Source organism: Artemia franciscana, chromosome 19 (assembly GCF_032884065.1).
Source record: "Artemia franciscana chromosome 19, ASM3288406v1, whole genome shotgun sequence".
Taxonomy (NCBI): Eukaryota; Metazoa; Arthropoda; class Branchiopoda; order Anostraca; family Artemiidae; genus Artemia; species Artemia franciscana.
The window spans coordinates 6,220,089-6,240,549 of NC_088881.1; the positions used below are offsets into that span (position 1 = coordinate 6,220,089).

Consider the following 20,461-nt stretch of genomic DNA (forward strand, 5'->3'; position numbering starts at 1 on the left):
CATCCCTATTACTTTCTTCATTTTATCGTGATCAGGGGTATGTACCTCAACAACAGTAAGAGATGAAAATTTTGTTATTTCACAACCTGAGAGCGAAATTATCCTAGTACCCAAAACTTATTCCGAGAAGAACGCGCTGGAAGTACCAAGGACAATAAAATGAAAGGTTCTTCGTCCCCTGGGTCCATCTTACGTCCATTTATACCTAAAAACCCGGATTTCTAAAAAAATTTCTTGGTTATTATGCAATTACTAAGCTTTTCCGCTGTTTAAATTTCCTTTGTTGTAACACTGAATCACTGTTTGTTGCCACATAAAAGGAAGCAATCGAAAACTTTTCTTGTCTTCACACAAGCCCAACCAAATGTTTATAATACCCGATTTATTTGCATGTGATCACCGAGCAACACAACAGTCACTAGGGTAGTACAACCGTTATGTTCAATAGGGCTACTGAACAAATATAGTCCAGCGGGAATATGTTAAAATTAAGTAATAAAAGTGATCTTGTTTGAATCAGAAGAAAAAAGGATTCTATTGATATGCCATAGTCAACTAAAGGGATAAACACAACGGAATAAGATAGCCTAATTGGTCTTTCTAAAAAGATACTTTTGTAGGTAAGTCATTTAAGCAATGACTTAAAAGTGTTCATAATGTCTATAATTATATTAATAATGTCCAAATATTAAATAAAAATTAATAATGTCTATATTACTGCATAGCTTTGATTTCCGGCACTGTTTGTCTTTTGCTATAGCAATCAGGGAATTTGCAGCTCTCAGAGATGATGCGTGTTTTTTTCGCTCATTTTCTGCTGACTTTCTAAGCACGTTCCTTATTTTCAAACCTGGCGCCCGCTGAGCACAAAACAGCAGTACTGGACATTGAGATATTTTTCATGAAAAATTGAGCTCCCGGATTTCCCCAATTTTTAAGACGTATATGCTTTGTAAGTTCCCACTTAATCAATTTGAGGAGTCAGATTTCATTGTACTTTGTGCTTTAAAGATTTTAAACGCTCCATAGTCCATGGTCCATAGTCCATAGTCCATATATGCTTTGTAAGTTCCCACTTAACCCATTCGAAGAGTCAGATTTTAGTGTCCTTCGTGCTTTAAAGATTTTAAACGCTCCATAGTCCATAGTTCATAGTCCATATATGCTTTGTAAGTCTCCACTTAACCCATTCGAAGAGTCAGATTTTAGTGTCCTTCGTGCTTTAAAGATTTTAAACGCTCCATAGTCAAAAGTCCATAGTCGAAAGCTCCACAAGTCAGTTAATAAGATAAGCTTAATCTTTTGTTCGGTCATTGATGATCGTTAGAACAAGTAAGTAGGATTTGGGTCGTAAGAAAGCTTGGCTCTCAGGAAAAGAGCAGCTGTGAAATGGGTCATCACACTCAGAAATCACGTACACCAGGTGGCGCAGACTGAGCATGACAAAAGTATGCCAAGCGCTGCAGAAACTGTGCCAAGCATAGCTAAACTGTGTCACACGTGGTGGAACTCTGCAGCACAAGTGGTGCTCGGAGATGTACCCCCGGTGGAAGAAAATGGACAGCCCCTCGCTGACGTTTTGCTTAATGTAAAACTGAATTTTCGTCTTTTTAAACAACAGAGGGTCTGACAGAGTCCCCGCAAAAACCATTCAAACGAACGGACAAAAATGTACAAGAAGGTCCCAAAATTTTGGTTTGTCACGGAATTGGATAATATCGCTCTCAGGTTGCGAATTAGGGATCCTGAAACAAAAGGGAAGAATTTCTCTAACGTTTTCAAAATTTATTGGACTATCAAAGCATACTTTGTTTGGATCACGTAATTTCGTGTGGAAGGCGGAATTATCTCTTCTGATAGCAGATTGAAAAATACCTTTTTTGTTTTGATTTTGTGGTGTCTAGGCAAAATCTGGCGCGTGCGAGGGAGGGAGAAGCTGGGTCCTTAAATTTTCACCATAAAGCGTGGACCCTGAGATATCACTGAAACGAATCCAGTCACAATCTGACTCGTAGAAGTGAAAGGGGAAGGGGGTAATCTTATCGTCTACCACAATGGGTTGTCATATTCCAAACAAGCGTCATATGAAGTGAACTACCCTAAATGAGTCTATGGGGTGGCCATATACAATCCAACCTTTGCTTGAGAGAGGATCTCAAAATTCTTACCATTGGGACAAATACCAGAGGAAATTGTCATATCTGAACCAAACTTGGAGGATGAGTCTTAGATATGTCGTTTGAAGATTGCAAGCCAAATCAACCTCTATGGGTAGGCTACACCTTTAAAACGGGCATCATTAAATTTTGACGACTATGTCGGTTCAACCACATACTGAGCAGATGATTGAGCTGAGGTGATGAGCAGATGACATCCTATCAAAGAAAAACAATCCACCTCCACACTGGGAGAATAAAGTAGGCAGTCAACAAAAGAGTTGGCTCAAAATAAAATCCGTACCAACCTTATACTTCACATAGTGAATAGTTGGTACTCTAAATTTTCCTCCAAAATTATACTCGCTCTCTTGCTATCAACATCTACCTTCTTTCGAGGGGTTGGCATTTAAAGTGAACCATGTCCAACTGAACAAAGCAAACAAGGCTAAGTCTAATTCATTTTTTACAAAACACTATTTGATTACATATTATACAACATTTTCACAAAAATAATAACAGCTGGCTTACCCTAAGCCCTAGTTTGTTTTCAACTAACAATAAAAGAATTGTTAGCTTTAGGAGTTCATGCCTTAAGATAATGTTTGGGCTTCGTTAATTTTAACACTGTAACCCTTGCCTGAAATCCAAGTTAGGAAGAAAAGAAATCTTTAAAATACTTTAGATTGAAAGCATTTTGTCCTAACTTTAACCCCTTACGGCAGAAATAATTGCCTCACCTTATTCATTTTTTTTTTATTATCACTACTATTACAATCTTCGTGACAATGATGATATGCCGCTAATCCAGGTAATTTCCATATCTTATTTTTAGCTTTGATGTAGGTTTGTTGCACCCTCGCTTGAATGTTTCAAGCGAGGTATTTTCAGGGGATTACCTCTACTGGAAGGCTATTTTTTGTGGCGACGAATCGTTAGGAGAGAGCTCGTTTTTAGGTCTTCCTGACGGGGTCTACCGTGCTCAACGTAGTATTGCAACGCTGTGTTTTGAAGAGTTGCTTTTAAAGAAATACATGTACTTGTGAATGAACGACATAGTTGCCATGTCGAAATGATCTTGGAGCGATTATAGGGAATCGACCTAAGATTTTCCAGGAGATGCTGCGCACAGGTTGAAGAGAAGCGAAATGACTTCTTGAAGCGCCAGCAAGCGAAAAGATTTCCATGACTGCTTTGGTGTACGACGTAAAAAGAGGCAAGATGGATTCGTCAGGGAGGACGCTTTTGCATTCAGATAATTCCTTACTTCCTCGAGAAGTAGGATCTCGATTTGCTGATTAATTAAAATATGAAATTTATAAGTTCACAGATTTTGGATATTTAAGTCTTGGTTAAATCCATTTTTAGTATCTGTTACATGAATCGAGCATTTTCTTTTTTTAACACAAGTCTTCGTACCTTAAATCTTACATAATATACACATTTTTAAATTAATACACTATACATTATTGAGAAAGATGTTTCGCAACCATATATTACAAGAATGTATCCAAAAAATACAGAAAGAAAGGAAAGAGCATAATATTCAAATTTAATTGGAAATATTGCAATGTTTACCTTTAATTTTATATCATTTAATTATTCCGTTTATTTATTTTTATATTTATATTTTATGTATTTTAATATATTCGCAGTTGGGATCGGAAGATGTCGTAAAGAAAGATTTAGGGGAAATGGGAACTACTTGGGAGAGTGTAAATAGGGAGACTTCGAATAGATTGGGATGGGAGGAGGAGCGAGCTCCTATGTTGGCCACAGGTGGCTTGGTGCTGCGGTGAGTTGTTAGTTAGTAGTTACTATAGACCTAAGATGAGTCCAGGGGGCAAAAATCCATTAGGCCTACTTAACCTGTTTTAAGCTTCTTAAGCTTAAGCTGTGATAAGCTGGTAAAACGTGTTTAAGCTAATGTTTTAGCTGATTTGCTGATTTTTTATGCAGGTTTTTTTTTAGAAACCTGGGACACATTGGTTGTGGGACACAATTGTTAAAGACATATATGCCTGTGTATATTTCCACTTAACCAATTGAGAAAATCAGATTTCAATCGGATGTCCTTGGCACTATAATACTAAAATCTAATTATTTTTTTTCTCGAGTCACACTTTCAGTGGTTTCGAAAAACTTTTTCAGGTCATGTTGGATTCACACCTCATAATGTATTAGACCTACTTAAGTTGTTTTAAGCTTCTTAAACTTAAGCTGTTTTAAGCTTCTTAAGCTTAAGCTGTTTAAGCTTCTTAAACTTAAGCTGTGATAAGCTGGTAAAGTGTTTAAGCTCGTGTTTTAGCATTTTGCAAATTTTTCACCCAGGATTTGTTTTTTGTTTTTTAAGAAACCTGGGATACATTGGTTGTGGGACACAACTGTTAAAGCGATATATGCCTGTGTAAATTTCCACTTAACCAATTGAGGAAATCAGGTTTCAGTTGGATGTCCTTGGCACTATAATACTAAAATCTAATTATTTTTTTCGAATCACACTTTCAGTGCTTTTGAAGAATTTGTTCAGGTCATCTTGAATTCACGCCTCGTATTTGTTTTTGAGTATTATCTTTAGCACTAGATTTTGGGTACAAAAATTCGGACAAGTCGAAAAAATATCTCCATTTCGCAAAATATCATGTTTTCCCATGGACCCGTACTATCATCTGACAAGAAAGTACAGCAACGCTGACCTTGTTATCTGAAAAAGCTAACCTTGGTTTCCAGTTGCTTTTGTTTTGTTTTTGCTATATAATAGCTTTTTTGTTCTGTTTCTAAGTGGTCATTTTATCTTTTATCTTTAAACGAGCAATAATTATATAAGTATGTATGCATATTCGCTATATATATATTTTTTTCTCGACATTTTTTCTGAAAAATGACACACTAAAATGTTGTCTTGAAAAAAAAAACGATCTAGATAGGTCACAACTTTAGAAAAATTTGTCCACCCCCCCCCCCCCCCCGTACCCTTAATATTTCAGGGTGAATTTTTCAGGGTGCTTGAATATCAATCACGTCATTACTATTAATATGGCTTCCGATATGAGTTAATTTTGTATAGAACTTCTGTGAATGTTTGATTAATTAGCTGCCTTATCTTAGTAAAGATATTCAACAAGAAATATTATCATTTCGTACTGGAATTACTTTCTCGACAGCCTGCTTTCCATAATTCTCTGTTGTAGTTTCCATAATTTTGATAAAAAAGTATTATATTTTGATCATATGTTGGTATATTTCATTAGGATTAACCTAACTTCACTTCCTGGGTGTGCTCGCTATAACACATAATTATCGTTGCTTTTTTCATGTTTTTGGAATGGTCTTATTATCTTTATTAATGTTTTTAATGTAAGTTGGTGTGTGTGTTGTTGTTTTTTTGTGCTCCATCCTTCTATTTACATCAATTTCTGGGTTACTTTAGCTAGTCATGACGAGTTAACATCTTGTGGAAAAGTATTCTCCATTCCACTGTTTTATAGGACAGGACCTTCAAATATCAATAACAAATAACGGTCGTTCGATAACAATTGGCAGATTTTAGGCGTAATATTTATTAGGTATCCTTTTAGCCAGACTACACTGCCTTTCTATGAAAACCAACTAAATGTTCAAATGGGGATAAGTCCATTTGTTTAGAAAGTGAAAACAGGCACAAAAGTCTAGATATTTCAATCACAAGTACAGCAATCGTCGTCAGTAGAAATGCTGAAGTATTAAAACTAAAATTAATATAGTAATTAATAAATATATTAATTAATATATTAATTAAAAATAATTTATTAATTAAACAAAATATTAATTTTCATTTCATTCACTGAAGAAAAAATCTAGTGTGAAGAAAAAAGGTTTGATTCATTTTATTTAGCCATGATGAATTCACACCTCCGATCTGTTCTCGGACTTGTTTTGTTTTAACACTGAACACTTGTGCACTCTTAATTAGAGAAAGAAAAGATTTGTTCAAAATATCTAACCTTTTAAAAATATCTTCTCGGTGCAACGGTGCAATCCATTCTCGGTGCAACGACGATTATATTATGGCAAAAATACAATTGGATAACGACATCATCATTGAATATGACATCATCTCATATTGGCCTTCGTCCAGTTGCCACGTCACGGTATATAGAAATCTACAAAAAAAAAATATCGTCATGACAAACACCAAATGGAATTATTGAAAAACATGGTTCTGTCCTACTTTCTAGTGCTACAATGGAAGAACGGTTCAGGCAGCTAGCACAGATTTCACGGGTGAGGGATGACGGACTACCAAAAATTATGGCTTTTGGCCATCGTCAGGCCAAACGAAAAGCAGGTTTTCCTCGAATTGAATGGGAAGATGTCACTATGAACAATTCAAATGGAATTAAAACTTCACGGGAAAGAGTTTACAGTGAAGCTTTAAATAGATTGGAGTGGAGGAGGGGCGTGCGCAGGTGCGTTCGCCTCAGGCGGCTTGGTGCTGCAGTGAGTTTGTAGTAGTGATAGTAAAAGATGCTCGGAGCCAAGAACATAAATTTACTTTTAATTTTATATCCTCAGTATGGATAATCCATAGATGTAAATCTTAGAGAAGAGAAAAAGTGAGATTATTAGCCTATACTTGAGCGCTAAAAGTGTAATGTAATTCCACTGGTTTATTTTTTTGACATATTATAGTATTCCAACAACATTATTTCTTAGAATGGGTGAAAAAAGGAGTCAAAGAAACATAAGATAAGATAAAATATTTATTTTAAGAAATTGCTATCAAAAGGCCCAAAGGGACTATTTTGAATTTCTGGTTCAATGATTAAAAACAGGAAAAACAAAACATAAGAAGATACAAGGACTAACAAACTGGGAAAGGAACGTCAAAATTAAAATCATCAGAATAAAAATCACTTAATTAGTCACTATTTGAACTGAGAATGGTCATAACATGTTAAAAAGGTAATAAGAGGTAAAACTCAATATAATAGATCTAAATATAAAAATATAAATTAAAATAAGAAGGAAAAAACAAGCGAACAAATACCAAACATGGGCAGCGCATGTAACAAATAATAAAAAGAGTAAAGCATGTCTTTTTTCCCTATTCTTACTACATTCTATTCTTACTATACTTCTTACTATATTTTCTAATCTGACTACATTTCTATTCTTACTATTCTTATTACATCAAGTGCTGAGCAACAAATCTCGAAAGAAAAGAAAATTCAGCCCATTACATTACTCCTTTATTTGTGCGGAAAAAATAGCCCCACCTTTTTAAAATCACGGAGTTGAGATGCCACCAAACAAAGATTTGAGAAAAAGAATACTGTGCTACATTTTGATGTCAAAAAGTGTGCCTTAATTCCATTGGTTTATTTTCGTGACGTAGTTTCGTAAGCCAGTCACTTTATCCCTTGAAGGAAAAATAACCCCGCCTTTTATTATCAAATTAACTAATGTTTAGCAACAAATCTTGAAAGAAAAGAATATTCAATTTTCTGGAGACACATAACTCCAACTTAAATACTACTACTACTACTCTGTGGGTATGCTTTCGAAACAGATTAACTATATTTTCAGTGGTTTATTTTTCTGTATTTTGTATGTGCTGTTTTGGGGTTTTATATTGTAGTGTTTCGTTGTTTATTTTATGCTGGTTTTGGTAAATGGTCTCATGCTCCATACTCTTTTTCTCTTTTTTATTTTAGCACATCCTCACAAGCCCCGCTTTTGTTGCGGTATTATATAAAAAAAATGATTATTTTCAATAGAATTGCTCTACAACTACTGCTATACTACTGCTATACTAACTATACTACTATAGTTAGCATGTTAGTATACTAGTATACTTAGTATAGTTAGTATACTAGTATAGTTGGTATAGTTAGTATAGTTTGTATTAGTATAGTTAGTATACTACTATAGTTATATACTACTAACTATACTACTGCTATACTAACTTTTATGCTAAAATGTCTAGTCAAAAACGAAGACAAGTCAATAAACTAAGAAACAAAAAGAAACATAAAACAAGGGTGGTTATGCAGAACATTTAAAATTAGGGAAGAGTATGCGTAGCTGTAGTGTGGCCTTGGGTGGCTTAATGCTGTTGTTAATAGTAGTTAATTAGTAGTAATGTTGTTAATTGAGCTGCTGTTGTTAATAGTAGAAGTAAAGCCCAGGGGTGCCAATCGTGCAGTGGAGCACGGGAAGCAATTGCCCCCATACAATTTGAAGGTATCTTTTTGATGTATTACCATTAAAAAATTAAATAAAATTATCCTCCTAGATTTTGGACAATATATATTTTTTGTATCTTCATTAAAAAGATTGAAACATAAGAACCATCTCGCAGCTCCAGTGATCAAAGCCGTAACCAGTGGAAATTATCTGGTTTGAGCCCCCTTCCCAAAAAAAAAGCAGCAAAACGTATATAAATTTTTTTATGCGATATGTAAAGTTAGGTAAAATTCTAGTTGATTGACTTCTCGCTATCTCAGAAAGGGGTTAGATTAGGAAAATGAAACTTTCAGGGATGGGTCTACACAGCTAAAATATGTCCCGGGAAGTATTTTGAAGTACCTACCTCCACAGCTTCTCCCTCTAGAGGGCCCTGACCTTTAAATGACCTTCAAAATTATGTGTGTTATAAAAATGAAATCTTGCAAAATAGATCTTCTGATTGAACGAAGTACAACAGAATTGTTTTCAGCTTCACAAATTTGCTCAATCCCAATTTATTAGGTTTTAAAGATATGCACATACATTTCCTAAAATTTTGGAAAAACAAACATTGATATGGCTCAGAATTCTACTCAAATAACAGGAATTGCATTTTCAGAACTAAAGGCAGAGAAAGGGCAACTGGTAACTGAAAATTAAGGTAAAATGTTGTTTTGTCAAAATTTCAATAGGTATAGACCTGTCATGTAGGCAAATTTCAGGGCCCTCTAGAGGAGAAGGAGCAAGCGCAGCTGTGGTGCGGCCATGGGTGGCTTGATGCTGTAATGAGATGTTGCTAATAGTAGAAGTACAGGGCTGAAGCCGTCCCAGTGATTGTGAATACCCTTGCATAAAAACGAACTTGGACTAAGCCCTTGAAGGACTGGCAAGAAGTGAAAAAGCCTCTACGGCGGTCTTTTTCCTAAGCCAGCCAAGGGGACCAATTGTGCAGTGGAGCATGGGTTAGCAATTGCTCCCTTACCATTTGAAGGCATCTTTTTTGGGTATTACCATTTAAAAAGTGTTAAACAAAATTATCCTCCTATATTTCGGAAAATATCTATTTTTTGTACCTTCATTAAAAAGATTGAAACATGAGAGCCATTTCGTAGCTCCTGTGATGCCCCCCCCCCAAGAAAATCCGGCTAAATAAAGCAGCAAAACATATATAAACAAATTTTTGATGCGATATGTAGTTTTTTACCCTCTGAACAAAAATCCTGCCTAAAGCTTTGCTTGTGACACCAACTTATTCTCTAGCGTAAAAGAATACATACATCAAGTAAATCTTTTGGGTGCCGTAGCATTAAAGCCTTCTAAAAGTATTTAAAGTATTCTAAAAGTATTTAAAAGTATTTAAGTCTTCTAAAATAATTACAGCACCAAACCTTAAACTGTCCTAAGTTGGGGGGGGGGACCGGAAATCTTGGAAAACGCTTAGAGTGGAGAGACCAAGATGAAACATGGTGGGAAGAATACGCACAAGTCCAAGATACGCATATAGAGGCTTTGACCGGGCCAAGAGAATCTCAATGAAGAAGAAAAGACCAGGAAAAGCCACGATTGTGTGTATGTTCAAATATTACTTACTGTGTAAGCATGCTTTAGATTAGCTTTGCTAACATGGAAGCTATAAAAATCTCCATCGGGACGAGAATAACAGAAGCCTAAGCCACAGTAATTCTTCAAATTGTCATAATAAACAGATGATAGAAAACTATCTTATAAGATAAAAATTTAAGTGGGGTCATGGCTGATAATGATAATGTAAGCCTATAAGTAGTTAGTTATATCTTTTATAGAGGCTAGGGTAAAATGAATCATTTCGATTTAAAGTTTTGTCCATTTAATGTCCAAGATACGCATGATGGAGCAATTGCTCCATCATCAAAAATACTAATACTAAACACTAAAACCTAACACTAAACAAACTAGCATACTCTATAAATACAGAGCAGTAGCATTTTTAAACCTCGTAATGTGGGGGGTGCAAGGTATACCATATGAGTTTAAAAATACAAATGAAAAAAAAATTAATGTCAGATATCAGAAAAACTGGGTGGACAGCTGCCCTTCCCCCTACCCAAGCTTGGAACCACCACTGATACAAAGCCATAAAATAATAACTAAAAATAGTTTAAGTATTGTAGTACAGAAATTACTCACCGGGACAACACCAAATTCCAAATGAACAACTATTGCCATCTTTTAAAGCCCCAAAAACAAACTCCATTTTTAGGAAATACCGATAAGTAGCAACACACCAAACAACCCACAAGTCATTTTTTCAGCATTTCCGCTCTCTTACAAAATCTACATTTTGCGCTGCTACAAAGTACTCAACTACCCAACGTACCACTACCACTGTTCCCAAGTAACTTTACCAAAAAGTACCCGAAAATACCCAATTTAAAACCTTCTCAATTACTGTAACCTCAAGTTGTAGATACTCCTTACACAAACGTACTACTACATTGTTTCCAGAAAGTAAGTTTTCTTTGATAGAGTTTCTAACAAAGAAATATATTTGGCGCATGTGTGGGATTCAGCCATAGTGGTTTTTTTCTAAATCAAAGAATGAACTTTTTTCATAGTAACACTAACAACCAATCATTGAGAAGAAAAAAGATTTGACGTGACAAGAATTATTACTATGGCAAATATCATGGAAACACGGAACTAAGATAAGTTTTTAATTATGTTAAACGATAGCTGATACAAGCAGGGATAAGGAAAGCAAAATTGTTTTCATCACACAAAAAATAAAAATTAATAAAAAAGGGTTACTGCCATACATTTGTGCGTTAAAAAGCGTGGTCTGATTTCATTGGTTTATTTTTGTGACGTAGTTTGACAGGTCAACCATATGACTCCTTATTTCAGGAAAAAGAATAGCCCCACCTACTTAAAATCACGGAGTTGAGATGCCACCAAACAAAGATTTGAAAAAAAGAGCGATTACTGTGCTACATTTTAATGTTAATAAGTGTGCATTAATTCCATTGGTCTATTTTCGTGACGTAGTTTTGTAAGCCAGTCACTTATCCCTTGAAGGAAACATAGCCCCGCCTTTTATGATCAGATTAACTAATGCTGAGCAACAAATCTCGAAAGAAAAGAAAATTAAATTTCTGGAGAAAAATGGCTCCCACGATTCAAATCTATTCAAAGCCTCCTTCTTTATAACCTCCCAAAGAGTTCCATTTTCCATTAAATCCTTCCTTACAACCTCCTCCCACCCCCATTCGGGGAAGACCTACTTTTTGTTGGTCCTTGGATGGCCTTGGACAATTGAGAAATTGTCCTTGAAAGCCTTGGACATATATATATATATATATATATATATATATATATATATATATATATATATATATATATATATATATATATATATATATATATATATATATATATATATATATTTAAACATCAACCAACAAAATACTACCAACAAATATCATAGGCAGCGCAATAGTGTTGCGTAAGTAAAGAACGATGTTAGCACAATGTATTTTTTTTTTATTGTTATTATTATTTTTTTTTAGACCAGGGTACTATGAATCAAAAATGTTTCCGTAGAAATCTCGAAAAGGGCTCATTCAATTGGAAATTGAAAGGTCTAGTGCCCTTTTAATAGTCGAAAGTGATTGGAAGGCAGCGAACCCCCTCCCACGCCCATCATTTCCCAGAACACACCCAATAAAATTTTGAGATAGCAATTTTCTTCAAAGTAGTTTAAAAGTCCGGAAGTTATGTCTTTGAGGATGAACCCCCCCCTCCCCCAGAGTCCTCAGGGCAATGATTGTACGTTATGCCCTGGGGGTATATAAGGTTTTTATAGAAGGCTTGGGCGTATAAACTTCGGAGGGAGTTCATTGGATTGGTGATCAGAAGTTCTAGTGCCCTTTTAAGATTCAAAGTAATTGGAGAGCAGATACCTCCCCCCCCAAACACATCTTATTTTCCTGAAATGCATCTGATAGAAATTTAGAGATAGACATAGGCCTATTATTCAAAACAGTCCAAATGTTATATAACAGAGCTTTTAGGGTTAAATTAAACCCCAGAGTCAGGGGGGCAAGGGTTGTAAGTTATGCCCAGGGGGCATTTAAGGTTTTTATGGAATGGATGGCTGTATAAACTTTAGTCTTCTAAGGATCATTTGATTGAAAATTGGAACTACTAGTTCCCTTTTAGGAGTCAAAAGTAATGGAAAGCAACTAGCCCCCTCGCTCCCCCTCCTCCCCTGACTACCCCTCTTTTCACCAAACGAATCTGATTGAAATTGTGAGATAGCGATTTTGTTCAAAATGGCCCAAAGAACATATACCAATGCCACAAGGGCTGACACAACCCCCAGTGCCGTGGGGATAGGGTTGTAAGTCATGCCCTGGGGGAATAAAAGGTTTTTATGTAATGGGTGGTCGTATAGACTTCAGATGTGGTTCATTTGATTTGAAATTGGAAGTTATAGTGCCGTTATTAAGAATCAAAAGTGATTTGAGAGCAACCGACCCCCCTCCCCCAGCCCATGATTTCCCCAAAGACATCCAATCAAAATTTGGCGATAGCAATTTTGTTCATCGTTGTTGAAGGGTCTGGAAATAATGTCTTAAAGGAAAACACCCCCGTCCCCACAGCTCAAGGGTTGTAAGTTATGCTCTGCGGGCATATAAGGTTTTTATAGAAGGATGGTCGTATATACTTTGGAGGGGACTCATTGGCTTGGTAATAATCAGAAGTTCTAGTGCTATATTTAAGAGTCAAAGGGATCAGAGCGTAGCTACCCCTTCCCCCTCCACACACACATGTCGCGTTTTCCCGAGATGCATCTAATAGAAATTTTGAGACAGTCTTTCATTTAAAATAGTCCAAAGATCGTATGGCAAAGATAACATGGCTTTTGAGGTTGATTCAAACCACCAGAGCTTGGGGATGATGGTTGTAAGTTTTGCCCCTGGGGCATTTAATGTTCTTGTAGAAAGGATGGTTGTTTAAACTTTAGAGTTGGGTGAAATTGGAAGTTCTAGTTGCCTTTTAAAAGTCAAAAGCAATGGAGGTCAACAAGTCCCCCCAACTATCCCCACCGAGCGCATCTGACTGAAGTTGTGCGATGGCCATTTTATCTAAAATAGTCCAAAAAACACATAACAATGCCTCCAGGGTTGACACAACCCTCCAGAGCCACAGAGCAAGGGCTTTAAGTTATCGCCCGGGGGTCTATAAGGGTTTTTTGTGGAATAGGCGGTCGTATAAAATTCAGATCGGTCTCATTTGATTTGAAATTCGAAGTTATAGAGCCCTTTTTAAGAGTCAAAATGATCTAAGAGCAACCCCTCTCCCCTCACACCCCTCATTTCCGAAAACAAACATCCAAACAAAGTTTTGAGACCAATTTTCTTTAGCATTGTTGGAAGGTTCAGTAAATATACATTTGGAGATGTCACCCCCCTCCCCCCGAGGCCTCAAGGGATGAACTGTAAGTGAGGCAATTTGATCATTGTTTACATTTAGTATATGTTATTGAGAAAAGGTATACATGTTTTACAAATACTTTCCCAAAATACGAAGGGCATTAAGATGAGTCATTCATAGGTGTATATGGGTTGTCAAAGGGGTACAACTCGGGAATGACTGAGTATATTAATTTCGAACTTTCAGGAAATGATAAGGGAGATGATCAAGTGACCAAAAAGGCCATGTTTGCACGCTACTACTACTACAACTACTGCTGCTTCTACTGCTATTACAACTACTATTTCTACTACCACTAAAACTACAACTTCTGTAGCGAGTACTACTAGGGTTGAGGATATTGAAAAAATATTTGAGGAAACCTCGAGGGAAAAGTTAAACTAAATCAAAACATACTACGTGTATACAGATCGCTGATACGGGCGTATCAACAACATTTTTGGAACGGCTTATTGTATCAACAGGAAGCTCGTGATCATCATGAGTGGGATATTCAGTTGACCAAAAGGCAAAATGTACCTACTACTACTGCTATTAATACTGCTGATACTACTAATAATAATACACTGTTACTGCTACTTCTGTTGTTACCGCTATCATGATACTAGTACAATTAAGGCTACACGCATGAAGGTGTGACAGAATATTGAGGGAGAATTTGAACTAAATCAAAACACACCATGCACATGCAGATTGTCAAAAGGGCGTGTCTCAAGAAAGGATTTGGGTATTAAGTTGGAACTTTCAGAAAAAACTTAAAGGGGGAAAATCAATCGAAAAAAAGGTAATAATTATAATAACATTTATTTGCCCACCATCTACAAAAAAATAGATTATAGTGGAGCACTAAAAAAAGAAAAAAAAAAACAGCTTCCAAAAAGATAAATATACGACACTCATTGTATTTCACAACACTCAAATATATCTGCCACTACTAAAACAAATAACACTTCTACTTTTACTATTACTACTACTGCAACAAAACTACTCCCACTACTACTTCAATTGCAACAACTTGTAAGGTTTAGAGTATTAAGGGCAATGGGGCGTCAAAAAGGTGTCAAAATGACACTTCCGGGGTATCATGACAGCGACGTTCAACTGACCAAAAAGCAATATGCACATGTTACTACCGCTATTGATATTGCTGCTACTACTGCTACTACTACTACTACTAATACAACACTGACACTGCAACTACTTCAACTATCACCGAAACTACTGTGACAATAATACTATTAAGGCTAAGTATATGAAGGTAAAATTTTGAGAGAATATTAATGGTAAATTCGAACTAACAAAAGACACTATGTGCGATTAGATTGTCAAAATAGCGTACCTTAAGAACTGATTTATGTATCAAGTCGGAACTCTAAGCGAATACTTACAGGAGAAGATCCACTGACGAAAAGGCAATATGAGCACACTACCACTAATACTACTACCATTGCGACATTTACTAGTTCTACTACTACTATTACTACTTTTCCAACTACTACTTATATTAAGTAAGTAAGTACAATATTTATTACCCGTATTTTTCACATGGAACAAAACGGAGTAAAATGAAAAAAAAAATAAAAGAAAAAAAAGAGAAGAAAAACGGAGAGAAATTTAAAACACAACATGGAAATTAAAACACAATCTATTACCACTACTTGTAAGGCTAAGAGCATTAAGATGAAAATCTTTATGAATATACAAGTTATCAAAAGGGCATATCGGCAATGTCATAGTAATGGTTAATTGTATCGAGTTGAGTAGTAATATTACTGATGTGACTACTATTACTACCACAAGAGCTAAGGGTATTAAGGTGAAGCTTTCAAGGAATATTTTCTCAGATGTTGAATTAAACCAAAATGAACAATAATCATGTAGATTGTCACAAAGTTGACAAAGCAATATCACAATAACGGCTTACATTGTTAGGTGAGATTTTTCAGGGTGACGAATTTTGACCTAGCCAGAAGGCATTATATGTATACTTCTAATACTACTTCTACGGTTACTAAGGGCATTAAGTAGAAACGTTTAGAGGGAGTTTCATTTAAACGAAAAAACTATACACATGCAAGTATTAAAAGGGCATATAAGCAAAATCATAGGCAGTGCTGCTAAATCATAGCTAGTAATTTGTAATTTGTTAATAAGATTTACTTAAGAGTTGAGATCCGAGCGACCACCATAGAATTTCATTTGTTGCGCATATGATGTTTAGAGATTTAAATATATTGCGCAATGTGTTACAATTTCAAAGTTGCATCAATGGTTGAATTTCTTCTTTTCATTTAAAAGCAGGGCGTCTTAGTCTATAGATATGTTGGCTTACGAAACTGGTCTAGTAGTGAGTTTGAATCTACGCCTTTTCTAGCTCTGTAAGTAGAAAAATCGTGAGATAAACCCATTGTCTTTCAAACATCCACATCGACTGGAGCTATTCCGGGGAATCAAAGTTTGCTTCAAAGGCTGCAATAGGTCAGTATTAGGGAAGGAGTGTAGTTGCCTCCCCTAATGTTTGAAAAATACACTATTTTTGTATTTTCATTAAAAAAAAGAAATAATTTAAATAAAAGAATAATTAAAAGAATAATAAAAATAAAAATAATAAAAAGAATAATAATAAAAATTAATAATAAAAGAATAATTAAAAAGAATAATAAAAAAAAAAAAAAAAAAAAGAATAATTTAAGGCGAAAAGGTAACTTTGGGTAAAAAAAATGGTAAAGGATGCGGCACTAGACCCTTAAGGTCCGAACCAGCGGTGCTGATCTGTGTCTCAAGGCCCTTCAGCCAGGAAGTGCAATGAGGGATAAGGGCCAGTCATCCTGTGCTTTTGCATACCCTTCCATAACGTTGGGTAACGAAAGGATTGATCAGGTGAGCAGCTTCAGTTACCTAGGTAGTATTATTAGTGAAAACGATGGGAGCAGTGAAGATGTTAAATGTAGAATAGCCAAGACTCAGGGTGTTTTTTCAAAGTTAAAAAAAGTTTGGAAGAAAAGTCTGTAAACCAATAATTAAAATATTGAAAGCTACAGTGATGACAGTGGTCAAATATGTCTCTGAAGCATGGGCACTCCGAAAAGCGGATGAAAATTTACTAGATGTTTTCCAGAGAAATTGCCTACTGATTTTTCTGGGTACCCGGCTGACTGACCGTATTTCAAACAGTATGTTGTACGAAAAAGGTGGTTCAATCCTACTTTCTAGGGCTAAAATGAAAGAATGGTTGAGATGGTTAGGCCATGTTCTGTGGATGAAGGATGTCAGATATCCGAAGATTGTCTTTTCGGCCAACCGTCTAGGGCTAAATGGAAAAAAGATCGTCCTCGTCTGGGGTGGGAGGATGTCATAAATAAAGATTCAAAGGAACGAAAATTAAGCGCAGTGAGATCTGCGGTGATATTAACGGACAAAGAAACCTGCAGTTAAAAAATAAGCGACAGGGATGATCAAATCAAATCGTAAACGAAATCTGCAGTAAGAAGAGAAGCAACAGTGAGAATCACAACGAGTCCCTGGAATAAAATAAATCCCATAAAATTCATGATTCTTAGATGCATTAGCAGGAAGAGGTAATCGAACTCACGCCAGAATTTCTTAATTCAAATGAAGTCACTAATTTGACACCTCATGACTTAAAACTAAAGAATAACGCGATAACTATACTATTGCATAATTAGAGAATCAAATATATACATGCCTGCTGTGTAACGAGGGCTGGGCTCCCGTTACTACGTTACTATACTATATCAATAAAATCTTGAACGGTTTTTCTCTAGCAATAGGTTGGTAATAACTAAGTCCCAGCAAGAATGGCGCCCCTGTAATGTACTATGCTCCGTGGCTTCACTTGTCCCCTCCCATTTTTTGAAAAATGCTTTTCCTAGTATTCTCATTTACAATAAACTGAAAAAGCCTTAGTTTTTTCATAGTATATTTTTCCTTCATTAAAATTAAATCGAAAAAATTCTTGCCCACTCCCATATTTTAGTGACTTGGCGCCCCTGTCTGGGTTTCCTTCGAGTTATTTGAGGGACAATAATTCTTAAGAGTAATTAATATAATAAAGAATCCTGTGACATGATGTAGAATGTAAAAATGATGTACAATTTACATTTTGCAGTCTAGGAATATAACTGACACGTTCATTGTTGTCTTGTAATAACACTAAACCAGAGGGGGCACCCATTTTCAGAAATTTCTTACACCAGGTAGCGTGTGGCAAGCGTGGTGTAAACTGTGCCAAGTATGACGGAACGATGCAGTACACGTGGCGTTCTGAGATGTACACCAGGTGGCGGAAAGTGGGCACCCCTTCAATATACCTATTTTTATCTAGGTTACCTAAATATCCTTCAGGAAAATGTAAATAAAATTTTTATCGGAATACGAATCTAAGAATAATATAAAGAGGGTTTTAATTAGGCTTGAAAATAAGGACCGATTTTTAATTCGAATTTTTTATATATTCGAGTTTTAATAACCAGATTTTTTTGAACCCTATTTCTAAGGCCAGAATGCAAAAATATCCAATATTGACTTTCATCTTGCTTTCAAATGACTTGAAAAAGAATTTTGGTCAGCCTATCCTTTTACTAAGCAAAGAGCAGAACGGAGAGTGCTTTGATGATATCAAATCTTCTTTCAACACAAGCTTGAGAAGCAAGTTTGATTATAGAAAATAATACGCCTAGGGAAGTTGAGACTTAGGCCTTCCTTCTGTGATGAACTTTTAACACAATTTTTGTCGTGAAAGACATCTTAATTGCCCCTTAATTAACGCCTCAAGCCCTACTTGAATTGGTGTACAAATGGTTGTGAGGACTACATTTAAAAAATATCATACACAAATTGCGTGGCAGACTTTACCTCATCTAAATTCGCTTATAAGACTGCAAAAGAGACCTCGCCCTCCTCTCCTTTATGAAGCCTCTTCTCAACTACGAAGTCAAATGCGTTCTTGCACACTGGTCTGAACGTTAGTAGGAATGGTTTTATTGCGTAAAATTTACTCTTTGGTCCGATTAGGTTAACATTACTTTAAACAGTTGGGGGAGGGTAATTCCCCCTTCTGTCTGTCCACCGTGAGTAGGTACAGACGTAAAGTATTTTAAGCTTTTCTCAAAATCTCCAGTTACAGCCCTTTAACCCCAAACCCTTGATTTATACTGATTTCATTCCTATGATTAGGGACAAAAAGCACCATCACGTGACAGCAGTCACTGAAATTGCTATGGGGGGGGGTTAATACTTTCAAACTGATTAGCTATCTTGATTCTTAACCGATAGTACTTTGGCCCTCTCAAGGCCAGCTTTCGAAGATGAAAAAAAGTTTAATCAGTCCAAAACGATTGAATTAGTTTTCCCTGTCTTGTCAAGCTCCAATTTGTGAAAACAGAATTATGTAGAAGTATGTATATATATATACTTCTACATAATTATGTATATATATAGAGGGGTCATAATTTCGATTATGAATAAATCAGATTTAATACAGATCAGTGATTAAATGAATAATAATGTAGATGACGGGAGTTTAGGAGACTTACTCATTTACTATATATATATATATATATATATATATATATATATATATATATATATATATATATATATATATCATGATATATATATATATATATCTATATATATATATCATGTATATATATATATATATATATATATATATATATATATATATATATATATATATATATATATATATATATATATATATATATATACTACATATATACTAACTATATAAGAATGTGAACTTCATTCTGATCGGTAGATTATATTTAGATGATCGATCATAGACTAGTTTATATTCTTATGTGAAGAACTTACGTTACAGAATGGCAAGGTACATCCGACATAAAGGTGAGTTTATAGCACTGTTGTTTAAAATAGCAAAATTATCAGGCAAGCTTATTTATAGTATATTTATTTATAGTATATGCACTTTATAGTATAAATGGCATTATATAGTATAAATGGCATATAAATGGCATGCAAAAAAAATGTATTCATTTTGATGTCCTTAGCACTTTAGTTCTACGGCCTCCGTCGGTGCATTGATTCATGACAAAATAATATCCAATAGAAAGGGAAACTTGTATGTGTTGAATGTGTTGGTCTTTGAACATGGGAACATTAAAAAAAAATGGAAAAATAAAGGAAGGCCTAGAAAAAAGGAGACATGTCAGAGCTACCCATGCAAAAACGTGAAAAAAAATGGCATTTATGAAAGGCGGAGTAAAAGTCAGTGCTATACTTTCAGATAGTCTTCTAAAATCTTGTCATCATCATATGAGTTGTCCATGTAGGTCCACAGTGATAGTAAAACACTGGGAAGCAATGCCCGCCTTTCCTCATTAGCAGGCTTTTCTATAATTTTTTTTTTGACATTAAAGGAACTCGGTGATCGATGTAATTGTATGTGTAAACCATGACTATTATTTATTATAAATCGCTGAAATCGTTTGGTATAAGAGGAGTCGGAATTGAGCTCCTTAAACCTCTACCATTTGAATCTATACATTTGCTATTTCCATGGGGACCTCTTATTTATAGTATATGAACATTTGAATCTATACATTTGCTATTTCCAT

At 35.3% G+C, this 20,461-nt stretch overlaps 2 protein-coding genes across 5 annotated transcripts in view; one reads left to right on the top strand and one right to left on the bottom strand.

Moving 5' to 3' along the window:
* LOC136039221 (protein capicua homolog) overlaps window positions 1–20,461 on the bottom strand; it is a gene marked incomplete in the record, with an annotated part of 223,751 nt that overhangs the window by 187,487 nt on the left and 15,803 nt on the right. Inside the window, 1 exon segment of the mRNA XM_065722753.1 lies at window positions 6,140–6,298.
* Window positions 1–20,461, top strand: part of LOC136039222 (period circadian protein-like) — a 569,811-nt gene that overhangs the window by 91,860 nt on the left and 457,490 nt on the right. The window lies entirely within an intron of this gene.